The sequence below is a fragment of the Nomascus leucogenys genome, chromosome 20 (genome assembly GCF_006542625.1).
Source record: "Nomascus leucogenys isolate Asia chromosome 20, Asia_NLE_v1, whole genome shotgun sequence".
In the NCBI taxonomy this organism is placed as follows: Eukaryota; Metazoa; Chordata; class Mammalia; order Primates; family Hylobatidae; genus Nomascus; species Nomascus leucogenys.
In genome coordinates, this window is record NC_044400.1 from 77174293 (window position 1) to 77199578 (window position 25286).

The 25286-nt window shown below is 50.9% G+C and overlaps 1 protein-coding gene and 1 long non-coding RNA gene across 4 annotated transcripts in view; one reads left to right on the forward strand and one right to left on the reverse strand.

Annotated features, from left to right (window-relative positions):
• The window catches only part of JAKMIP1 (janus kinase and microtubule interacting protein 1), a 178349-nt gene extending 154552 nt beyond the window's left edge, over window positions 1-23797 (reverse strand). For 2 of the 3 annotated variants that reach the window (XM_030801077.1, XM_030801078.1), the window contains exon 1: window positions 23460-23797. The gene's annotated coding sequence lies outside the window, so the exon portion shown is untranslated. Of the gene's footprint in view, window positions 1-17658; window positions 17789-23459 lie in introns of those variants that run through there. The other variant, XM_030801079.1, reaches the window with a different exon arrangement.
• A 140-nt stretch (window positions 23798-23937) lies between these two features.
• The window catches only part of LOC101177356, a 37494-nt gene continuing 36145 nt past the window's right edge, over window positions 23938-25286 (forward strand). Inside the window, exon 1 of the long non-coding RNA XR_004027287.1 lies at window positions 23938-24144. This is a non-coding gene — a long non-coding RNA (uncharacterized LOC101177356). The remainder of the gene's footprint in view (window positions 24145-25286) is intronic.

Genomic DNA, 25286 nt, shown 5'->3' on the forward strand with positions numbered 1-25286 from the left:
GTCCTGAGGCTGTTGTGTGGATTAAACGAATTAAGGCATCCACTGCAGGGTCTGAAGCAGAACAGCCCCTCCCACAGACTGAGGCAGATCATAGCCATCCTAATAATGGCTGCATCCCCCAAACATCAATGTAACCCCCTCCACTCCACCCCCAATGCCACTACCCACATCAGAGCCACCATCTTCACAGTGACCTGGGCGGTCCCTGCCTCCGCACTGTCTCTGAGCCTCTGCACACGCTGCAGGCTGTCCCTCTGCCCACAACTCCTCTCTTCCCCAGCCCCAGCCAAGATGTCTCAACTCAAAGTTAATTTTGCATAGAAGAGATTAACCCTAACCACTCAACCTGACGCTTCCACCTCCAAGTGCATCCAGCTTCACTTCCGGCTGCAGGCTTTTAAAGTCAAACATGACTCCTCCCTTTCCACTTCCTGCCCAGCCCCTAATCCCGCCTCCTCGGCCACGCCCACTTCATGCTTCCTGTCCCCGCCCCTCCTCCCTGGAGGGGAGGGATAGGAAAGAAGGAAACAGAAGCCCAAGGCTTTGATATAATTAGCCTTGTCCCCCATGGGTATAAAAAAGTGATCTTTTAATGTTTTGTATCTCATTTTTGAATTGAGAGACGTGGCTACCTTTCAGGTAAGCAGTATTTCCTTTGTTACCCTATGATATGGTTTGGCTGTGTCCCCACCCAAATCTCCTCTTGAATTGTAGTTCCCATAATCCCTATGTGTGGTGGGAGGGAACCCTCGGGAGGTAATTGAATCATGGGGGCAGTTTACCCCATACTACTCTCATGATAGTGAGTAAGTTCTATTTGATGAGAATTTTACGTGGGTTCTGAGTATGTTACGAGTAGCAATTTTATCAGAAATTATTTGTGTTTGTGGGTGTATTTGGTGCGGAATTGAAGTAGGTGGTTTTCTGCTGATATTGGAAGCATTTCATGAACTGGGATATTTCGAAACTGCATCTCCCTGATGCCGCCAGGTGAAGAAGGACGTGTTTGCTTCCCCTAAGGCCATGATTGTAAGTTTCTTAAGGCTTCCCCAGCCATGCAAAACTGTGAGTCAATTAAACCTATTTTCTTTATAAATTCCCGTCTCAGGTATGTCTTTATTAGCAATGTGAGGACAGACTAATATACCCTACCATATTCTCTAGGTCATGTCCCCAGAGAGGCTTCCACTGACCTCATCCCCACACAAACCTCCCCCATCTCCCAACCTCAGAGCACCTCATACTTGATTAAGTTCCCTCCCTCTTCATATGGGATTGTTCACCAGCTGTCTCCCTGCCCCAGCACAGTGCCTAGCTCGGAGGGCACACTCGGTCATTCATTTATGAATTGTTTCTCTGGAATGTCTTCAGAATGGATTGCCACATCCAAAAAGATCAGGTTACAAAGCTAGTATAGCATATTCCCAGGAAAAAATTAAACTGGGGTATATGTTCAGAGACTGGTTGGGAAAAGAATGTGCTTTTCAAACCTTTGTTGCTCTTTTTCATGAAATGGTCTTAGAAGGACCCACAGGCACACCTAGGTCTCCCATGCCACCTTTGCTGAAACCACCTGGGCAGCCCTATGTGGCTGGAGAGAGGGTGAGATTCTCATCTCAAAGCCCCAGACTCACTAACTCTAACTCCTAAATGACTGTTAACCTCGTGGGGTCTTGGTTTCCTCCTACCTTCTTGCATGGTGGTTGAGAGGCTTAGTGAGGAACCTAAAACACCCCCTCAGGTGAGTACTCAGTAAATGCAACAGCCAAGAGGCAGACTGGATGGAACAGGACAGGAAGGCTGAGCCCCAGACAGGGAGACCCTGCCCCATCCACCACCACCTCCTTCCTATACCTTCCTGACACCCCCCACAGCCACCATCAAGGGACAACACTGCAAAGCCACAAACAAACCCACAGGAAACCAAGCCCATTGCCCTGACACAAACCCACCTCCTCTGCAAAAGGTGACCCTGCTCATTGCACCAGGCAGAGAACAAGGGAAGGGAAGTAGCCCAGCAGTGGCCCTGAGTCAGGCTGCATGAGTCTCTTGGGGTATCACTCCTGCCCCCAGACCAAAAGCAACAGCTAAACCAAGAGCCGCCACTCAAAAGAGCCTATTCTATGCCAGGTAGTGTGTTGGGTACACCTCATCTCAATCCATCCTCAAAGCCTCCTTATAAAACAGGCAGCAATAGTATCCCCATTTGACAGATAAGGAAACTGAGGCTCAAAGAGGTGAAGTCACTTTCTTAAAATCCATAGCTTGTAAATGACAGAGTCAGGACTTGAACCCAGGTCTCTCTGACTCTAAGAACTGTGTCTGTTTTGTTTTCCATCCCTAAGACCAGCAGCATGCCTGACATCCTCTTAGAAGCCATGCAGGAACATTTTCAGGGATAAACAGCAGGCTCCTTCCTGCACAACAAGCCATGGCCCTCTTAGAACAAAGCATATTGACAGAAAATTAAGTGCCACTGAATTAGCCCCAACGCTTTCATAAAAAAGCAATTTCGAAATATCCCAGTTCATGAAATGCTTCCAATATCATCAGAAAACCACCTACTTCAATTCCCCACCAAACACACCCACAAACAGAAATAATTCCTGATAAAATTGCTACTCGTAACATATTCAGAACCCACAAAAAATTCTCATCAAATAGAAATGAGAGTTGTTTATCAACATTCAAGAGAACATAATGAAGCTTCCTTTAGAACATTCTGTGCACGTGAAGTCTTCTTTCTTATTGAGATTTTCACTATAAAATCTTATCAGGTGGTGAACAGGAGAGAAACTTGGAGGTGAGGATAGGCAATGGGGACTGATACGTGTGCTACAAGAAGAATTAAGCACCATAACAACACAGACATCCCTCTCCCATCAGATAATTTACTACAATTCAACAAACATGCACCAAGTAATAACAGTCACCATTTATATAGCTCTCACTGTGCAGCAGGAACTGCTTCAAACTCTCCAAATTACCTAGTATTCTGTAGCCCTGTGACAAGAGTATTCTTAGTACCCCCATTTTAATGGACCAGCAGGAAGGGGTAAAGTACTTTGACCAACATGACCCAATTAGCAACTGGGGGTGGAGGTTGTAGCAAGTGGATGTTGCAGCTAATTCAGTGACATTTAATTTTCTGTCAACATGCTTTGTTCTCAGAGGGCCATGGCACGTTGAGCAGGGAGGAGTCTAGCTGCTCAAGTCCCAAGCTTAGTATAAAAACTTTTTCTTTTTCAACTGCTACTTGCTGGCTCTTGGCCAACTCATTACCTCATTTTGGAATCTCCCCTTTATTAACGTGCAAAGGCCCCTTAAGAAGTCCCAGAAAAGGCCCCAGTCATCAGGTCATTTCTGTCTCACCTCTGCTGAAATGAGTCAAGAGACTAGCAAGGAACCACACCACCAAGAACAAGAAGGGGCAGTCAGTGACTTGCAAGCAAAGGGCAACTTCTTTTTGTGGTTTCTACATCCTTTCTATACGCACCACCCTGTGTGGGCTTGATATGTCTAGATGCTGAACAGGGCGCTCCTTGACAGACACCTACCAAACACCTCCTGTGTGCACAAGGCTTTGTGAGATGTGCTGGGGGACGCAGTTCACATTTCTCAGGCTTCCTCTCAAGAAAGCAGTTCCAGAAAGGGTGGAGGGGAGGGTCATGCTGAGACAGGAAGAGACCAGGGGCTCGAAGAATAACACTAATTACAGGCCTGGAGTACATAAACCAAGATGAGCTTACTGCCAGGTTACTACCAGGTCACTATCAGGTTACCACCAGCTCAGTACAGAAGGAAGTCCTTCTCAGGTGCAGACATTTGCAGAGTCCCTCAATGTCCCAGTGGCTTCCCCATCCCTTGAGGAGCTCCTAGCCAAGCAAAGGAGACACTGTAACAAGCCCAGGTGATAACTGGCAGACTAGGGCCTATGGGTGCCAGCGTGGTGAAGGAAGGGACATCCAAAGTGGGCTCTGGCAGGGGTGAAATCGAGATATGCAGATGGAGGAGCAGGAGTCAAAGAAAAGTCAATCAGCATCAGAGAGGGAGAGCAGCAGCAATGCAAGCTCCATTCATTCATTCATTCATTCAACAGCACCCTAGTGCCTGTTCCATGCCAGACCCTGTGCTGAGCCTCAGACATGAATCTCACACAGTCCCTTCCCTCACAGAGCTCTAGCCAGCGGGGAAGAAGACTGTGAAAGGCATCAGTCACACATTATGACCATGGCTGTGACAGACAGATGTACAAGGAGGGACCTGCCCTGGCCTTGGGAGGATGGGTGATGCCCAAGGAGATGAGCCTGTGCAGACAGGAGGAGGAGGGGTCTGGGCACGTTCAGGGAAAGCAGAGCATTCCATAAGGTAAGGGACAGTGTTATGGAGTGAATGTTATGTCTCCCCAAATTGATACATTGAAACCCTATGGTGGGTAATTAGGTCATCAGGGTGAAGCCCTCATGATGAGATTAGTAACCTTATAAGAAGGGACAGGAGACCAGGCTCGGTGGCTCACACCTGTAATCCCAGCTCTTTGGGAGGCCAGGGAAGGTGGATGGCTTGAGCTCAGTTCAAGACCAGCTTGGGCAACATAATGAGACCTCGTCTCTACAGAAAATAAAAAAATTAGTCAGGTGTGGTAGTGCACATTTGTAGTCCCAGCTACCTGGGAGGCTGAGGTGGGAGGATCACTTGAGCCCGGGAGCTCAAGGCTGCAATGAGCAGTGATTGCACCACTGCACTCCAGCCCGGGTGACAGAGTGCGTCCCCGTCTCAGAAAAAAAAAGAAAGAAAGAAAGAAAAGAAAAGAAAAAAAGGAGGAAAGGAGGAGGACACAAGAGAACTTACTTCCTTTCTCTCTCCACCATGTGAGGGCACAGTAAGAAGGCAGCCGCCTGCGAACCAGGAAGAGGGGCCTCACCATGAACCAAATTGTCTGGCACCGTGATCTCAGACTTGCAGCCTCCAGAATGGTGAGAAATAAGCTTCCGTTGTTTCAGCCCCTCTGTCTATGGTATTTCTGCTATGGCAGCCAAATGGTCTGAGACAGTAGGTAACAGCAGGAACATCAGGAGATAAGGCCACATGTGTGACGACAAGGAGTCTGTGCTTTATCCTGGGCCATGGGGGAGCCCCTGGAGCAGTGTAGTGACAGCGCGGTGTGAGTTTCAGAAACATATCACCCTTTCTAGATACAACTGCTCCTTTTCCCAAACACTCCCTATAACTCCACAGCCATTCTGAGGAAGAAGGGAGCAGATATGACCTGGAGATGCCTAGGAAGGCACAGGTCCCTCAAGGTCTGCTCGCAGAGACTTGGAGGTCAGGCCAGTGCCAGCTCCCATGGCAGCCCTTCCTCCCGCTCAGCTCAGCTCAGCTCAGCTCAGCCAGTGATGATCCTGGAGGCTCCAGGTTCCCAGGTCCCATCTTAGTAATACAAGGACTCTTGAAGGTTGAGACAGAACAAAGAGCTAAACGTGATACAGGCAGATAACAATACCACAGATACCTAGACACACAGACACAGGTGCCCTGTGAAGGGGTGCTGGCTGATGTCTAAACTGGTGGGCTCATACCTGTAATCCCAGCACTTTGGGAGGTCGAGGCAGGTGAATCACCTGAAGTCAGGAGTTCGAGACCAGCCTGGCCAACATGGTGAAACCCCATCTCTACTAAAAATACAAAAATTAGCTGGGCACGATGGCAGGCGCCTGTAATCCCAGCTACACGGGAGGCTGAGGCAGGAGAATCGCTTGAACCAGGGAGGTGGAGGTTGCAGTGAGCCAAGATCACGCCATTGCACTCCAGCCTGGGTGACAGAGCAAGACTCTGTCTCAATAAATCAATAAATAAATAATTTTTAAAATGAAGGTAAAATGGAACAGAAACTTCAGCACTCAGGGTGCTGGGACTTGGTTTTCAAACCACCTTCCATGGAGTCCTGGTGCTCCCTGAAGATGTTTGGGGGGGCTAGGAGTCAAAGGTCTGGAGCAACAAATGCTTGACTTCTTTTTACTAGGTGTAATAATTTTAAACTATGAAAATATCATACCAACTCAAATGGGCTGCAAACCCAATATTAACCCTAGTAGACCCCACTGCAGGGACCTGGGCTGCCAGGTGAACACTCAGCTTTGTGCAGGGCTCGGGGGATAGCCTCTCCTGTCATCTCCAGTGAAATGCACTCTGAGAATGCAAGGCAAGTCACTCCCAAAAACAGAATCACAAATGCAGTGTGCAAATCGTCAGAACAGAATATTTTCACAACCACAACAAAGTCCATTAATACTCAAGATGCCACAGCTGTTCAGATTGCAACTGTCACCCTATACTTTTCGTGTTGAAAGTTGAATTCATCAGAGCAACCTCACTATCATCATTGACTGACCTTATAACTAGTAAATGTTGTCAGTTTAAAGTCATAAGACACATGTGAGAATAAACCATCACTTCTGTGTTATGTATATTGGAGCAGGGTGGTTTAGCTATTTAAACATTTTATTTTTGAATAGACTTCATTTTGCAGATGGGAAAACAAACCCAAAGAGACGTGAGGGTATCACACTGTCCTGTGAGTATCATCCCTTCTCAATAGGCAGAAACCAGGTGCCCATCACGTAGCAGACACTCTACAAGTGCCCTAGGGAAGGAAGGACCGCTCCCAGGCACCACAGCCAGGAAGGGGGCAGGACTTGAACACAGGCCTCCCCACTCCCAGCCCACTGCTGGTTTTCAGACTCTGCTGCCTTCCCGCCTTTCCTAGAAATGACAATACAGCCCACACTCAGCATCACAAGGAGGGAGAGGGGGCAAGGCAAGGGCAGTACAAGAGCCAGGGCACCTTCCCTCTTCCTCAAGAAAATACTAGAAGCCAAGCACACCCTTCACCCTGAGCGCCAGTGTGGGATGTGTGCTATATGGATGGGAAGAGCTGCCATCTGCACTCTAGGAAACAAGGGTCCCCTGCACTCACCTGCAGATTCAGCAAGAGAGCAGGGGTGATTGTGCCTATCAAAGGGAAGCAACCAATTGTCAACTATTTTCGAAACAGCCAAACAGACAGAATGCATAACTACAGGATAAGTGGAGTGATGGTTAATATTGAGTGTCAACTTGATTGGAACGAAGGATACAAAGTATTGTTCCTGAGTGTGTCTGCAAGGATCTTCCCAAAGGAGATTCACATTTGAGTCACTGGACTGGGAGAGGCAGACCGGCCCTCAGCGTGGGTGGGCACCATCTAATCAGCTGCCAGCACAGCTAGAATAAAGAAGGCAGAATTTGGAAAGAGCAGACTTGCTGAGTCTTCTGGCCTCCATCTTTCTCCTGTGCTGGATGCTTCCTCCCCTAGAACATCGGACACCAAGTTCTTTAGCTTTGGGACTCTTGGACCTAGACCAGCGGTTTGCCAGGGCTCTCAGGCCTTGGGCCACTGACTGAGGGCGGCACTGTCAACTTCCCCATTTTTGAGGTTCTGGGACTCGAACTGGCTTCCTTGCTCCTCAGCTTGCAGACGGCCTAATGTGGGGCTTCACCTTGTGATCGTGTGAGTCAATTCTCCCAACAAACTTCCTTTCATATGTATACATCTATCCTATTAGTTCTGTCCCTCTAGAGAACCCTGACTAATACAAGTGGGAACCAGCCCTGTCCACCCTGGTTCTCAAACTGGAGAGTGTATTGGAATTGCTCTGAGGGCTTGTTAAAAGCCAGACCCCAGGGGCTGGGCACGGTGGCTCATGCCTGTAATCCCAGCACTTTGGGAGGCCGAGGAGAGCAGATCACGAGGTCAGGATATCGAGACCATCCTGGCTAACACAGTGAAACCCCGTCTCTACTAAAAAATACAAAACATTAGCCGGGCGTGGTGGCGGGCACCTGTAGTCCCAGCTACTCAAGAGGCTGAGGCAGGAGAATGGCATGAACCCAGGAGGCAGAGCTTGCAGTGAGCCGAGATCGCACCACTGCACTCCAGCCTGGGCGACAGAGCGAGACTCCGTCTCAAAAACACAAAAGCCAGACCCCAGCTGCAGAGTCCCTGATCCAGGAGATCAGGGTGGGGCCAGAGGACCTGTGGTTCTGAGCTGCTCCCAGGTGAGGCTGCTGCTGGCCCGGGACCTCATTTTGAGAACCACGTCTCAGATCTGTTCATTACAAACCCTCCTGATTAAGGCTCATTAAGGCAGGTGTTCTAGACAATATCTTTAACAGCCCACAGCCAAGTTTTCTATCTAAACTATTAAAACTACACTGAGAAAATATTTATAGACTACAATTAAATATGAGACTAGTTCAGACTGGACTTTTTTTTAATTACCTCACTGTGGAGGTCATTTCCCAATTGTGCTGGACAATAAGAGGGAGAAGAGGGGCACTCCATTCAGCAATGGAGATGAAAGTGGACACAGCCAGCCACTCAATACAGTGTCTGGTTAGGGGCCACAGGAAGGAGAATGAACAAGGTGTGGTGAGAATTACACAAGTCCCAAGCAGGGAAAGCTCCCAGCTGAAGTGAGGGGAATGGAGGAACAGCAGACGAGGCTTCCCTGGAGCTTGCCAGGGGCAGGTCAGGCGGATGGGCAGGATGCAGACTGAGGAGACACAGCAGGGTGGGGAAGTCTGAGGAACGGGCATTCCAGGAAAGTGGGACGGTGAGCAAAAGCATGGAAGTTGGAAAAGGAGGTGATTAGTGTGGGGAAAAGAAAGAGAGATCAGCCTGTTACTGTGGCTATATAGAAGGAAGTAGACATAAGAGATTCCATTTAGTTCTGTATTTGAGATGCTGTTAATCTGTGACCCTACCCCCAACCTTGTCCTTGCTAGAGACATGTGCTGTGGTGACTTAAGGTTAAAAGGATTTTGGGCGGTGCAGAATGTGCTTTGTTAAACAAGTGCCTAAAGGCTGCTTATGGTTAAAGGTCATCACCATTCTCTTAAATCTAGAGAAAAAGAAAAACATTTGTCTCCTGCCCGTCCCTGGGAGATGGAACATCTCCAGGTGAAACCCTTTGTGTGCTTTGTTTACTGAGTAAGGAGAAAACCGCCTTTAGGAATAAGGTGGGGCTTGCTGGAGCAATACTGCTAAAAGGTTTATGGAGATGTTCGCATATACATCTCAAGGCACAGCATTTTCTTTTAAACTTATTGATGTTGTTCATATGTCTTACTGCTGATTTCCTCCCTACAATGATCCTATTGTCCAGTCACTCCCTTATCTTTTTGATGGTAAAGATAATTATCAATAAATACTAAGGGAACTTAGAGGCCGGGGCCGGTGTGGGTCCTCTGTAAGCACAGCACCGGTCCCCTGGGCCCCGCTTTTCCTTCTCTACATTTTGTCTCTGTGTCTTATTCCTTTTCTCAAGTCTTTCGTCCCACCTAACGAGAAGCACCCACAGGTGTGGAGGGGCAGGCCACCCCTTCAATTAGAATGAGGGAAGTAGTCAAGTAGTCAGTTTGCAAAGGGAAGTGAAGGGGCAAGCAAGAGTGATGAAGGATGAGACAGGAAGGGAAAAGTGGGGGCCTCTGGTGTCTGACTGGCAAGAACCGAACATCAGCTACAGGCCAGGCACAGCTTGATGCTACTGACTTCTAACTTCATTGCATTGTAGTCACAGAACATGCTTTGGTCTTTTGTTTGCTTGTTTTCTCTCCTTTTAATTTTACTGAGGTTGTATTAGGGCCTAGCATATGGTCTATCCTGGAAAATGATTCATGGGCACTGGAGAAGAATATTTATTCTGATGTCCTTGGTCTAGTGTTCTACAGGTTTCTGCTAGGTCTAACTGGTGTACAGTGTTGTTCAAGTTCCCTGCTTCCTTGATGATCTACTGTTGTGTTGTTCTATCTGTTATTGAAAGTGGGTATTGACATAATCAACTATTATTGTTGAATTATCTATTTATCCCTTCATTTCTGTCAGGTTTTTTGTTTGTTTGCTTATTTGTTTGAGACAGTCTCTCACTCTGTCACCCAAGCTGGAGTGTAGTGGTGCAATCACAGCTCACTGCAGCCTCAACCTCCCCAGGCTCAGGTGATCCTCTCACCTCAGCCTCCTAAGTAGCTGGGACTACAGACACACAACACCATGCCTGGCTAATTTTGTATTTTTTTGTAGAGACAGAGTTTCATCATGTTATCCAGGCTGGTCTCAAACTCCTGGGCTCAAGCAATCTGCCCACCTCAGCCTCCCAAAATGCTAGGATTTCAGGCATGAGCCACCATGCCCAGCCCGCTTCTGTCAGTTTTTGCTTCATATATTTTGGTGCTCTGTTGTTAGGTGCAAATATGTTTATAATTGTTATATATTTCTGATGTATTGCACTTCCTGTCATTATAAAATGTTGCTTTTTATCTCTAATAACTTTTCTTGTTTTAAACTCATTTTGTCTAATATCAGTATAGCCCCTTAGCTTTCTTATGGTTGCTATTTGCATGATATATTTTTTCTCATCCTTTCACTTTCAATCTATTTGTATCCTTGAATCTAAAGTATGTCTCCTATAGATAGTGCTATGATCTGAATGTTTATGTACCCCAGAATTCATATGTTTCTAGTCACCAGCATGATAGCATTAGGAGGTGAGGCGTTTGACAAGTGATTAGGTCATGAGGGCGAGCCCTCATAAATGAGATTAGTGCCCTTGTAAAAGAAACCCTAGGGAGCTAGCTCACCCCTTCCACCATGTGAAAACACAGCAAGAAGACTGCTGTCAATGGGGAGGCAGGCCCTCACCAGACACTGAATCTGCTGGTACCTTGATCTTGGACTTCCCAGCCTCTAGAACTGTGAGAAATAAATTTCTATTGTTTATAAGCTATCCAGTCTAAGGTGTTTTGTTATAGCAGCCTGAAAGGACCAAGATAGAATATACTTGGATCATATATTTTATCCCTGACAACATCTACCTTTTGATTGGCTGATTTAACCTATTCATCTTTAATAGTATTGATATAGTTGGACTTATGTCTTCCATTTTATTTTGCTTTCAATATGCCTCACATCATTTTTGCTTCTTTATTCTTCCATTACTGCCTTCTTTTGCACTAAATGAATCAGACACCGTGTTGGCCATGTAAGTCAGGAGCAAGGACTTCAAAGAGGTATGTCTTTTAAATTTAGAGAGCAGAATTACCTTTCTGACAATGTTAAGTTTCTTAAATGGCTAATTTTCAAATCTGTCATCTTTTTTCTTTTTGGTTCCAGTAAATGGGAGCCAATCAATTATTTATCCAAGAGTCTCTGAACCCCACCTACAAAAATGTCCACTACCAGCTTCCTGGGTTGGAAGATTGGAAGTCTACAGCTTGACCTTCTTACAAGGAGGCAGAATGGGGCCATTATATTTTCGAAATCCCCTTTGTGACATGTGGTGACTGGAAGTGTGGAGACAGCTCAGTGCTTCAGACTAAGGTGGTAAGGGATGGTCAGGATTCAGAACAGAGTCCACAATTACAGTGTTTTCAAATGCTGTGGCATTGTTCTCACAGACACCTGCTCAGGAGGTTCTGATAAGGAGAGGTCCTTTCTCCACTTCGAACAATAAACAGATAAGACACCACCCCAAACTGTTCAGCCCACATCCTTAGCTAACAGTGACTTAACACACCCCAAACCTCCTTGCCACTTGACCTCTTAGCATACCCCCAAAGCCCTCTGCTCACTAACAATGATGAAGGGAAGCTACAACCCAGGAGCAAATGAATCGTGAAATTCCAAATTAACAACTTATTAATTTGGGGCACCTGAGGTTTGGAGCACCTGCATCCCTCCCCCATCTTCTGGCTAGAGCACCCCAATTTCTAATATCCTATCCAGCAATAAGACTTGTTTGTGTCTTCAGTCTGAAGTGTCTTGCGTTCGTTTTTAGCCATTCCTACAGAAAAATCCGGGGCTCTGCAATGCACAGGCTTTCACAGACTTGGTTCATCCTGGGTGCCTGTGGTACTTCCTGGAGAGATAGATCATGTCAGGAAAGCACCCATCCGCCCAGTGGTTTAAATAGATTAGGCACAATGTGGGGGCATCCAGGCCCTTTTTCAAAATAAGATATCTGGTTTGCAAAAAGAACCTCATCAAGCCCTGAGCCTGGAAGGCTCCAAGACTTGCTGCAGAAATTCAATTACCGCTGGGCATAATGAGCTCACTCACCCAGCGCCCTGGCCCAACAAAGCAGTCCTGCCAACATCCAGAAAGAAGGTTTGTCTTCCAAAGTGCATTCGGAGGGTATGGCTTGGGAGAAAGAGAAAAACCAGGCTAATGGAATAAGAAATGTGGCCTTCCGGGAACACAGGAATGCGGTTTGTTTCTGAAGAACAGCATTCTAACATTTTTCTGCTCCCTTAAACTACAAGCAGGCTGCACCGTAAGGTAGCAAAATCCCAGTCTGACGAGGGAAAGGGAAACTCTGAGTTTTACAGAACCTTCGCAAATGTCATCTCTGGACTGATACAACAATCTGGGGCATTCCCACCCCAAGCATTATAGTATCTGAGGCTCAGACAATTGACTGTCACTAGAGGTGGCTTCTGCAGAGAACAGAATGATGTTTTTTTAAGCACAGATTGGACCTGATGCAAGCAATAGAGAGAACAAACACACTGTGCTCCTGCTAAGGTCCCTCCCAACACTGACATTATGGGAATCTGAGACTAAAAGCCAAAAATCTATTAACTACCTACTGTGCACCTTGCCCTGGCCAGGGTCTGGGAGTCCCAGTGTGAATCAGAAAGCATTCCTACCCTCATAGAGCCCTCTGTCAAGCGGAGGAGTCAGACAAGTCATTGGCAGCTGCAATACACAGTGGCCAGGGCAGATGGTGGCGTGGGGCAGAGAGGGCCCTGGGGTTATGCCTGGCCCTGCCTGGCCCAGCCTGGGGATGGAGTTTTCTGGAGGAAGGTGCATGCTGGATCTTAAGCACAAGTGGATGGGGCTGGGGGAGGTGAACAGGCAGATCCATCAAAGGGAACGCATGTGCAAAGGCCTGGCTCAGTCGAGAGCAGCCGGGGGACTGCGTAGCTAGACACAGGCTCTGCTGCAGGCATGGCAGGACAGGGAGGCGGCGTGGGCCATGCCACACTGGCAAAATCAGAGGAGGGAAGGAAGCCCCATTAGTCCATTCCCTGCCCCTGGGCCTGTCTGAATCTAGCCCCAATGACTTCATTCACTCAATCCTCATTTGTAGAGTAAGTAAGTGGGTCTCTCTCCACTCCTGGGGCCCAAGAAGGATGGAGAAGTGGCACCTGAGGAGCAGTGCTCAGGCGAGGCTGTGGTTCATGGGGGAAATGATGGGACCTGAATTGGGAGCAGGCCATGGGGGGCTGCAATGCCAGGCTAAATTTACAACATGATGTTACAGGCTGCATATAGATCATAAGATGGTTACTATAGTGAAGCAGATTAACATATCACTATCTAACAGTTACACATTTTTTGTTGCAAGAGCAGCTAAAATCTACTTATTCAACAAAAATCCCCAATAAATGCAACTGTATTAACAAAGTCCCCATGTTGCACTTTTCCTCTCTAGACTTGCTCATCCTCCACTCTTTCCATAAGTGAACAGCACCCTTAGGAGTAGCCAGAGCTAGGCTGAACCCGCCACTGCCATTTCCACCTGTGCAAGCTCAGATAAGTCACTTGTTCCCCAGCAATCAGGTGGTGGAGGTCCGAGGAGAGGCCTGGGGAGGAAGGTCTGCTGCCATCGTCGATAATCACCTGGGGCTCTTCCTGCTGATTTGTGAGCACACCCCGCCTCGCACCCCCAACCCCAGCAGGCGGCACAATGCCAGGCACCTGAGGGCAGGTGTGCACAAGGAAAATTAGGATGACAGTGTTTGCTGACCCCTACAAATCTCAGGACAAAGTTGCCCCCAGGCGTCGCTCCACGTGGAACAAGCACACACACCCAGTGACAGGGATGGGGTGATACCCCAGGACGCCAGAGCTCCCAGGCTGATGTGACATGTCTCCCTTGTGGCTCCTGGCTGGGTTGGGAACTCAGCTCATAGTCCCCTCCTGGGCCTGACAGAAAGCAGTGGAGATGGAGTCCAGAGCAGAGTGGGGGCATCAAACAAGAGCACAGGCAGCCTGCACCACATCCTGAGAATCAACCGCCCTCAGCAATCAGAGCTGGTGTGGGGCAGTTCCAGGATGGGGACAAACAGCAGCTTTGCCCACACTAGGGGATGCAGGGAATGCAGAAAATGAACATGAGGCTGCAAACTCTTAAATCCTGGTGCAATGGATATTGCAAAAGGCTTACACAGGCTGGAGCCACTGAGTGGCCAAGAGGTAATAGAGTGGCCCCACACTCTTGGGCCACGCCAAAGTCATGGGCTTGGCTGCCAGTGAGTGAGAGCCCAGTGTGTGTCAGGCTCCAGACTCCAGACAGCTCTACCCCTGTGCTCCTCAACAGGCCTTCCCAAGGGCTCACAGGCAGGGACACAGCTCCCACCACCAGTGTGACTGTCCCCTGCATGTCCCTCCCGAAGCCCCCAGAGAACTCATCACGGGCCTTAGTGGCTGGGTCAGCCTCTATATTTCACCTGTGGAGGCTATGGGTCTCCCCTCCCCCAGAATGTAAGCTGCTGTGGGCAGAGACCATGCCACCCCTTGTCCTCATGGGGCCCCAGATCCTAGCAGGGCACAAGGTGGCCCTCAAAGGTGCATTGTCATTGTTTGTCATCAGGCTGAGTTTCTTGTTTACAGAGGAGGAAACTGAAGCACAAAAACCATTTCATTAACTTGCCTGAGGTCACAGACCTCATAGAAGGCAGAGCTGGAGGGTGAGCCCCATAGACCTGAGCCTGGACCCTGCCCTCTGGAGCTTACAGCTACAGCAGCAAGGCCCAGTGGAATACAACATGCATGCCACGTGTAATTTCACAGTTTCAGTAGCCACATTTTAAAAGGTAAAAAGAAGATGAAATTAACAATACATTTCATTTAGCCCAAATACACAAAATAGCATCATTTGGAAGTGAAATTCATGTGAAAGTTATTACTAAGATATTTTACATTCCATTTTCTTCATACATCTTCAAGCCCAGGAGTGCATTTTATTTATTTATTTATTTATTTATTTATTTATTTATTTATTTATTTTGAGATGGCGTTTCGCTCATCACCCAGGCTGGAGTGCAATGGCGCAATCTTGGCTCACTACAACCTCTGCCTCCCGGGTTTGAGCCATTCTCCTGCCTCAGCCTCCCGAGTAGCTGGGATTACAGGCGTGTGCCACCATGCCCAGCTAATTTTTGTATTTTCAGTAGAGATGGGGTTTCACCATGTTGGTTGGTCAGGCTGGTCTTGAACTCCTGACCTCAGGTGATCCACCCTCCTCAGCCTCCCAAAGTGCTGGGATTACAGGCGTGAGCCACCGTGCCTGGCCAGGGTGTATTTTTCACTCACAGTCCATCTCAGTCCACAGGAGCCACACCGCAGTGCTCAATAGCCCCTACCAGTGAGTGGCTACCGGAATGGGACAGCTGAGCTCCAGGAGGTCCACTGGCGGCCTCAGGACAAGCGTATGAGTCACCTGGCATTAGGAAACTCATTCACAATCACGATGACCATGACTTCCACAAGTAACACCAGCAGCAGCGCCGGCTGACAAACACCCACTGCACGCAGACGCCACTGAGCCTGTTTTGGTTTTGGTCTACATCCAAAACCAACCCCAAGAGATAGGGACATTCTCTTTATTTCACAAAAGAAGGAAGTGAAGCTCAGAAAGACGAAGGAAGGAGCACTCGATCACAGAGCTAGCAGGGTGGAGTTCGGAAATTAAGTCAATAACAGTGATTACTTATTGCACACCTGTTCTGTGCCAATGCCCAAGGCTGACAGAGGAGGGGAAACCCCATAGGCAGGGTTCCTGCCCTCATAGTGCTTGATTCTAGCTTCTGGGGAGGTGAAATGAAAATAAAATCATTTCAGATCATGATGATTCTCAAAAGCAAACAGGGTACTGATGGGGACCGGGGCACAGCCGCTATCCGGGACGGTCAAAGACCTCCCCAAGGAGAAGAAATTTAGGCTGAGACATTGTGATGGTTAATATTGAGTGTCAACTTGATTGGGTTGAAGGATGCAAAGTATTGTTCCTGGGTGTGTCTGTGAGGGTGTTCCCAAAAGAGATTAACATTTGAGTCAGTGGACTGGGAGAGACAGACCCATCCTCAATCTGGGTGGGCACCATTTAATCAACTGCCAAGGTGGCTAGAATAAAGCAGGCAGGAGAAGATGGAAGAGCAGACTTGCTGAGTCTTCCGGCCCCATCTTTCTCCCATGCTGGGTGCTTCCTGCCCTTGGACATCAGACTGCAAGTTCTTCAGCTTTTGGACTCTTGGACCTAAACCAGTGGTTTGCCAGGGGCTCTCGGGCCTTTGGCCACAGGCTGAAAGCTGTGCTGTTGGCTTCTGTACTTTTGAGGTTTTGGGATTCAGATTGATCCACCACTGGTTTCTTTGCTCCTCAACTTGCAGACAGCCCATCGTAAGACTTTACCTTGTGATTGGTGAGTCAATTCTCCTTAATAAACTCCCTTTCATATACACATATATCCAATTAGTTCTGTCTCTCTAGAGAACCCTGACTAATACAGACATGAGGGATGAAAAGAAGCCAGTCTGGGCCAGGGCAGGGATGAACATTCCAGGCAGCAAGCAGCTCACACAAGCGCTCTGAGCAGCAAGAATCCAGCATGTTTCTGCAACCGAAAGAAAGGGGGCCAGGGCTCCCTGCGCTGTGCCAGCTGCCTCTCTGGGGCACTCAGCTGGCCCCTGCATCGTCCCTCCTGCCTCGGGGCGCTCCCACGCTCTTGCTTGGAAAATAAGAAGCCAACAACCATTCTGCAGGCTTCAAGGAGAAGTCAAGGCTGGGGGCCCCCAGCACAGTGCTGATCATGAGAGGCTGAACTGATGCATTAGTGAGCAGGGGAGGAGAGGGCGGAAGAGCCTGCAGAACAGGACCTGGGCAGCCAAAGCCCTGGGAAGAAAATGTTAACACCCTGAGCACTGCTTCCAATACCAGCCACAAAGGTGAGAACAACCCCAATGTCCATCTATAGATGAACGGACCATTGTGTTATATACACACCATGGAATACTACTCAGCCATAAAGAAGAAGGCAGCACTGACACTCGCTACAACACAGGTGAACCTTGAACATATCAGGCAAAGTGAAAGAAGCCAGCCACAAAAAGCCACATACGATCTGGTTCTACGTCTATGAAATATCCAGAATAGGCAAATCCAAGGAGACAGAGGGCAGATGGATGGGTGCCGGGGCTGGGAGAGGGGAAGTGAGGAGTGACTGCCCATGGGCACAGGGTTTGCTCAGGAGTGAGGAAAATGTTTTGCAGCTAGATTGAGGTGACAGATGCACAACATTGTGAATGTAGTAAATGCCACTGAATTGTATAATTGAAAATGGTTAATTTAGAGTAAATGAATTTCACCTCAATTTTTTTAAGAAAAAGAAGGGGAAAAAGAATTGCTTCAATGGAAGACACAGGTTATGATCTCATTCAATACAGCCCCATGTCAGAACAAGCAGAGAGGGGTGACCAGCCACCAGATGCAACAGGATAGGGTGGGAGAAGACAGGAGACAGAATCTCCAAGGGTAAAAGATAGTGGAAAGCTACTTACCAGCTCACTCCTTGCCTCCACTGTCAACTTCTCAGAGTCCTCACGGAAGGAAACCCCGTAGTGATGTGTCCCACCCCCTCCAGCGCTGAGGAGGGACCCAGGGCCAGTCCAGGCTCCTGACTCAAAATGCAGCCAAGGGAGAAGCTCAGAGGCCAGCACACCGAGCCAGCGCCTCCTTCTGACCTGGCAGGCATAAGGGTATTTCTGCCACAATGAGCACCCGCTGGCAGTCCCTGGCTGGTGCACACAGAACCCCTTTCATTCCTTAAAGTGGCCCTTCAGCCAGTCTAAGCCACAGTGGGAGACAGGAGAGCAGGCAGCCTGTACCCGGGTCCTCCCAGGCCAGTTGGGAGTTTTAGGATGTGCAGTGGGTCCTGAGGATGCTTGCGGGCCCTGGAAAGGATAAAGGGGCCACCTCAGATCACACAGAGGGGAACGGGCTGACCTAACACAAGTGGGTGGTGGTGCCCACCAAAGGGACCCGCCAATGCAGCTGCTGTCCACGGCGTGATGCTAGACCAGGCCTTTCACCCCTGTTCTTTAATCTCATCCTCACAACCGAGGGATGTGCAGGGACCAGACTGGAGTGATCCCCATTTCCCAAATGAGGAACCTGAGTTGCAGAGGGTTCAGGGGGCTGCAGACAATAGCACAAGATTAGCCGGTAAATGGCAGAGCCGGTGCTCAAACCCAAGTCTGATGTCAAAGCCTTCTCTGCTAATGCTAAATTATGATGCCATTAACATTTGTTTTATTCCACAAAACTCCCAAAAGACAGCACAGGGCATCAGTGAAGAATGTGGGCTGCAGGTGAGGATGATAGAGAGTTCTAGAGGTGGACAGTAGCACTGGTTGCTCAGCAGTGTGGATGTACTCATGCCACTGAATTGCACACTTAGAAATGGTTAATATATTTACCATGATTAAATATTTTAATATATTTAGTATATTAACCATGATGAAAAAATATTTTAAAAAATGATCAGGCGCTAGGCTATCAAGGAATTGTCAACAAATTTTTGAAAATAGATATCATACATACCACATTCTCTGAACATGGTAAAATTAAATTAGAAGCTAATAAAAATATACATCTCCCTGCTCCTGTCCCCCCACCCCCAAAAAAAGAATATGGGCTTCTTGGCTTCAAATCTCTGCTCTGGAACATACTCGCTTTATAATCCCTGGCGAGCTTCAGAGCCCCTCTGTGTGCATCTATAAAATAGAAAGGCAGGTGCGCGCCTCCCTCTGGGACTGAATGGGTTCAGTCAGACCAGGGACAGCACAGACCAGCGGGAGGCAAACTCCTCCTGGAAAAGGCCAGGGAGTAGATGTCTTTGGCTTCACAGATGTCTCCCCCAGCTGCTCAGTTCTGCCAGTCTGGCACAAATGCAGCCACAGACCATACATACACAAATGGGCGTGGCTGTGTTCTAATAAAACTTTATTTACAAAAGCCCCTGGCATAGATCCTGGCACTCGCTAAGTGCCATTCACACATGTTAACTGTTATAATGAAGAAAAACAGCCTTTCTGTCAATTCACCTCTACAGACTTATGAAAGGCATAAGATTTCGGGTTTCAGTTCTGAAAACCAATACTAACATCAAAGGCAGGAGGGAGCCCCCGGCCCCACTGGGGAGCTGCCCCTCCCACACTCTGAGCTGCCCCTAGGTGCTTTCACCATGGGCCCTTTCTCCTCTACTTTACAGTATGAGGTTGGTGCAAAAGTAATGGCAAAAACCGCGATTATTTTTGCATCTAATAGTGACCTCTGTGGCCACTCCCTGCAAGCGCTCCTGCTTCCCACCTCCTGCGGGAGGGGTTCGTAACTCAGCCCTTCACAGCATGAGGCCCCCAGAGCCCCTTCCCTGTCCCTGCCCCTCCCTGCTGATCCATGGCCCCTGCACTGTCCACCTGGCCTCAGAAAAGAATGAGCAAAGAAAACACTTTCTGAAGGCATCCATGGCTAGAGTCAGGATGCTGTGGTTCCACCAGTGGCCAGCCCTGGGGTCACTGTCTGAGCCTGCGCTTACAGCAACACCAGTGGTCACTATGCACATGATGGCGACGTGCTTCCGTTAAAAGCACCGAGAAGGGGCCAGGTGCGGTGGCTTAGGCCTGCAATCCCAGCACTTTGGGAGGCTGAGGCAGGCAAATCACCTGAGGTGAGGTCAGGAGTTTGAGACCAGCCTGGTTAACATAGTGAAACCCCGTCTCTACTAAAAATACAAAAAAATTAGCCAGGCATGGTGGCAGGTGCCTGTAATCCCAGATACTTGGGAGGCTGAGGCAGGAGAATCACTTGAACCCAGGAGGCGGATGTTGCAGTGAGCCGAGATTGTGCCACTACACTCCAGCCTGGGCAACAAGAAAGAAACTCTGTCAAAAAAAAAAAAAAAAAAAAAAAAAGCACCGAGAAGGCTTTCTGATTTATTCTCATGCCATCCCTGTTGGAAGGTCATTTTCCATTACAAGGGTCAGTGTGCTCCGTGGGGCAACATCTGAGGCCTGGAGTCAGGGAGCCCCACTTCTGAGTCCCCCAGTGTCCTGAGACTCGCCTCCCTCTCCGGTGTTCACGTAGACCTCACCCTGTGTGCTGCCGTGCAGCAAAGATGAGATAACCCGAGGCAGGAGCGGGAGGTTAAGTGATGATATTTCCTTATGTGGCCCTCATTCCCCTTATCCAGACAAAGGAAGTGAGTACAGGGGCTAAGTGACTTGCCCAATGTCACACTGTCAGTAGGGTGGGAGCTGGTCCTCAAGACAGTTCCACTGACCTAGCCTGGTCCCTCATACCGCTCAGCCCACCACAACGGTGGCTGCTGCTCTGATCATTAGTTTCATCGTTAGCTAAAGAAGGACCCCAAATGTGGGTGTGGGAGTTCGCTCTGTGACAAGGCTAAATGAATAAATATTCTCATAGCTTCTTCACCATCATCACCCCTCATAAAGCTGCTACCTTCGTTCAGGGACCACACCTCTGATCCCCACACCAACCTAGCCAAAGAAATACCACTGCCCCCTTTTATACAGGAAATGGAGGCTCAGAGAGGTTATTCCTCTTACCCAAGATCACACAATGATAAGGGATAAACTACAGGCGGGTCCAACTTCAGAAGCCCTGCAGGTTGATCCCATCGCCACTATGGGGGCAGGAGTGACCCAGGAGAACTGGGACACACTGCGGGCATCCTCAGACTCCCCAAGGGAAGCCCTCATTTAGTTAGGAAGCCCAGCAGGGAGGCACTTGCCCAATCACAGCTAAGTGAGGCAGGGCCTGAATGGGAACCCTGGCAGTCTGGCTCAGAGCCTGAAGACAGGCAAGGTCCCACCCTCAAGGAGTTAAACAGATAGCCATAGCCTGCAGTGGCAATCGCTGCTGGCTTATGCATTAGAAATTGTTCCCTCTGCCACTTGTCCCACAGCCCAATCCACCCTTACACACCAAGAGAGTGGGGCCACGGTCCTGCCACTTCCTTGTGCAGCCTTCCTGGCTGGGCCAAGGGGGGACCTGTCCCCCTATCTCCTTGCACATGGCTCTCTGACAGCACGGGCAGTGTCTGTGTGGTCACCTCCCCAGGAAAACAGAGCCCCCACCAAAGTGGGACCATCTCTCAGGCCACCTCACTGTGTCCCGTGTCCCCAGTCTCTAGTGGGCAAGATCTGCTTAAGGAAAAACTACACAAACAAATATCACACTGTATGTGTATAAAAAGTTCTGAGAACACAAATGAGAGAACCACACAATCTTTCCGGCAGAGTCTGGGAAAATCACAATGATGGAACCTAAGAGCTGGGCTTAATCATGAATCGTTCTCCAGATACTCAAGAGAGGGGAGCACTGTTTCAGACAGGGGAAAAATAAAAAAGCATGTGGGGGAAAAACCCAAGTGTGAAGACATGTATACACAACACAGAGGCAGCAGGCGTGGCTGAGACATCGTGGCAGGAAGAGGGGAGAGATAGGCCAGGGAAGCCAGGATGTGAGGAACTGGTGAGGTCGTGGGGGCAGTGGGAGTCATGGGTGGTTTGTGAAGGAGGAAAATGCCGGTCATCTCATGCATTGGGTCCACACTGTGATCCTTTGGGAGCTGCTTACTGCAAAAAGACTACAGGTAAGAATTACCCCAGACTCCAGAGTGGAGATGTTCAGCATTACAGACCGGTACACACCTCAACAGCAACAAAAATCTTGCAACAAGCCACAAGCCTCCACTGTGCGCTACAACATCAGTCTCTGCAGAGCCGCAGGTCTCCAGGAGGGTGACAATGCCCTGCTAGGAAAGGATCCTAATTCCCCCACTCCATCCCCGAATGTGTCCCTCCTCCTTGCCCATCCCAGCTGCTGGAGCCACCACCCACCAGCCCAGGGTGCTAGAGGAAGGGCCAGCTCCTCCCATGGCCTCGCCCTCCACACCAGCAGGTTGCTCTGACTTAGGGGGAATGGCCCCTCTATGCCCAACATTCACTGTGGGTGGAGCCCGGGGAGAGGGGCTGAGGCTGCCCTGCCCTCCTCCCCACCTCCTCCTCTGCTCTGGAAGGCAGAGGCCATCAGACGGTAACAGCATCCTGGGACAGCAGCTCCACGGTCCAGGAAAGCTCAGGAGGGGCAAGGGGATCTCCCTGACCTTAGTCTACAAGGAGCTGGCCAGCTGAAGTTAGGGCATTCGAGAGAGAGCACAGCACTGGCAAAGGCCAAGGACAGCGTGCCTGCGAGTGTGCGCAGATGGGGCGGGCGGCGGAGGAGGGCTGGCGGTTAGATACAGTATCGCTGGAGCTCAGAGAGCCGGGCAGAGGCTGGCGGAGAGCCGAGGCTGCCCCAGCCTTCAGGAGACCGGCGAGCTGGGGTGTGTGGGAGCGAGATGCTTCTAAGGCGAAAAGAAGCGCCAGCCTCGTAAGCAGCCTCTTTCTGGGCTGCCGAGGCCGGATCCTCAGGAGCCCACAGCAGGGGGGATGGAGCGAAGAACCGAGGGGCTGGGAGGCGAGGCCGCAGCGCACTGACGCAGGCCAGCGAGGCCGCTGGCCCCGACGCAGGGCGCCCGGCAAGGTGTCTGGCACCACGGGAGTCAATCCTTGCGCGCCATCTCCGGAGGCCAGTGCGCCCAGGGCGCGCCGGCCCGGCAAGAGGGTGGGTGCCAGCCTTTCTTCCCATCTCTCCAGCCTCCTCCCCGGCGCCCACGTGGGCGGAGCAGCGCGAGGGTGTGCGTGGAAGGGGCCGCGGCGGCGTGTGCCGTGCGTGGGGTGGGGTGCGGGCTGGGCGGCCTCGCCTTCGGGCCCCCAGCCGCCGGGGCGCGGCCCCCAGCTCCATCTTCTTTGCCACCTGGGCGGGGATCTGGGGGACTGCGACCTACCCTGAGGAAGACACGGAGGGGACCGGCCGGCCACACCCCCCGCGCCACTCCAGCAGGCACCGGGTGGGTCCCCCTCCCGCTCCTTGGCTTGGGGGCGGAATCCGGAGAGGAGTGGAAATAGGGGTGGCGTGAAGGAGAGCTGGGGGCTGGGGGCGGGACCGGGAGGGGTGTTGGGGGAAGCGACGCAGCGGCTGGGAGATTTTGCAAGGGGGTCTGACGAGGAGTGGGGGATGGGTATAGAAGGGTGGGGGACCACTGAGGTGGAATGCGAGAGTGGAAGGGGGACCCAGAGGGGGCGCGGTAGCCGGGGGAGGGGGAGATGGACGATGGGGCAGGGCGGCACCGGTCGCCGCGTCCCTCGCCGCCGGGTCCGCCCCTCCGTCGCCGGGTCCACGGGTTCCCTCTGGCCAGCGCGCGCCTCCCGCCCCCCGGCGAACCTGTACCCACCTGCTCGGCGCTCAGGCCCGAGCCGGGCAGTAGCAGCGGGCGTAGCGAGCGCAGCCCCGCGCCGCATCCTCCGGCCGCCCCCTCCCCGCTGCGAGCTTACGCCGCTGTCGCCGCCGCCACCGCCTTAAAAAGGACAAAACGGAACAGAAAATGAATGCATGCACAAAAAAATCGTAAAAAGCAATTGAGGAGGACGGCAGTCGCGCCCGGGGCTCGGCGTGGCGGGAGTCGAGAGGCCGCGGCACTGGTAGCCGCGATCGGGGCAGGCGGCCGGCGCGTGCCGCACGCTGGTGGCTGCAGCTCCCTCGGCCGCCGGCACCCGGCTCAGGCACGGCCCCGCCCCTCCCCCGGGGAGCTCCTCCGATTGGTCTATCTTCCTGCCAGTCAGGCAGGAGGGCGCGGCGCCCGCCCCGCCCCGCCCCCGCCCCCGCCCCGGGCAGACGCCGGGAGCGCTCCTGCCACCGCGGGAGGGGGCGCTGAGCTGCCGGAGCGTGCGCACTGGGCCAGCCCGCGGCCGGGGTAGGGCTGGGGTCCCGGTGCTGAGCGCCCCCAGCCGCGCCGGGCACCCTGGCGCCTCGCTGAGTCGGAGCAACCCCCGGCAGGAGCTTTCAGGCTCTGGTCAAGGCTCGGGCCCCGGGAAGCTATCCCTGCCCTCGGGGGCTCGAGCCTGGAGCGGGGCTTGCAGGTAAAGCGGGGCTGGGGCCGTCCTGGCCGTCAGTGGTCAGGAAGACGCAGCGACCCCGGAAATCCATGTCCCCCTCTGTACGGATGAGAGGTCTGAAGGTCAGAGGTAAAAGCGCACGCTAAAGGCGGCAGAGCCAGCAAGCGGCAGAGCTGGGCGGATGCCAGCCTAGGGAGCCTCCCCCTACCAGTCCAGACTGCCCCCAGCAAAGCCACATCACCAGGTCATAGCCAAATGAAAGATGTGCTGTCGAGCTGAGACGGGAGGGGCAGGACTCAGCTGGGCAAACACTCATTCATTCAGTGTCATTAGACAAATATTTATTGAGCACCTGCTGTGTGCCAGGTAGTCACTAAGATGTGGGGACACCACAGTGAACAGCAGAGAGAAAGCGACTGCCCACTAGAGCTTACTTTCTAGCAAGGAGAAGCCAGGGAAGAGCACCCACCAAAGGGAGCAGCATGGGGGGAACACCCTGACTGCGGTGAACGGGACATGTTTGAGAATCTGATGAAAGTATCTGGGCCACAGAATGGTGAGAGGGAGCATGTGGAAGATGGGGGGCGGGGGCACAAAGGGGCAGGGCTTGCAAGGTCTTGCAGGCTGGCGAGAGTTTGGAGACTGTCTCACCTGGAAGGTGGTCCCATGGACCATTGTCAGATTGATACTTTTTAAAGTGCATCAGTCAGGATAAGCTATGTTAGCCACAGTAACAACCAAACCCAAATCTCCCTGGTGTGTCTTGCCCACATCATACATCCTGCCTCTGTCAGTGGGGCTCTGTTCATCAGAGTGGTTGGGTGCCCAAGCTGCTGGGGCTGTCTCCCAGCCGAGCACCCACATGGTGCAGCAGTGTGAACGAAAGGTGACAATTATGCTGGCTTTGAAGGCTTCCGCCCGGAAGGGACTCTCATCACTTCTGCTCACGTTTCATTGGCCAGAGCAGGTCACATGGCCATGCCTAACTTCAGAAGAGGAGGAAGTGCGGACCTCTAAGGTTCAGGGGATCAGGAGGAACTAGGAAGTTTGTGAGTAAATGTGAGACTATCTTTAGCAGATGCCCTGGCTGCCCTTGGGGCATGGGCTGAAGTAGTCAAGAGTGCGGACAAGGAGGCAGTGTGGGGGCCTCCTCCACGCTGATACAG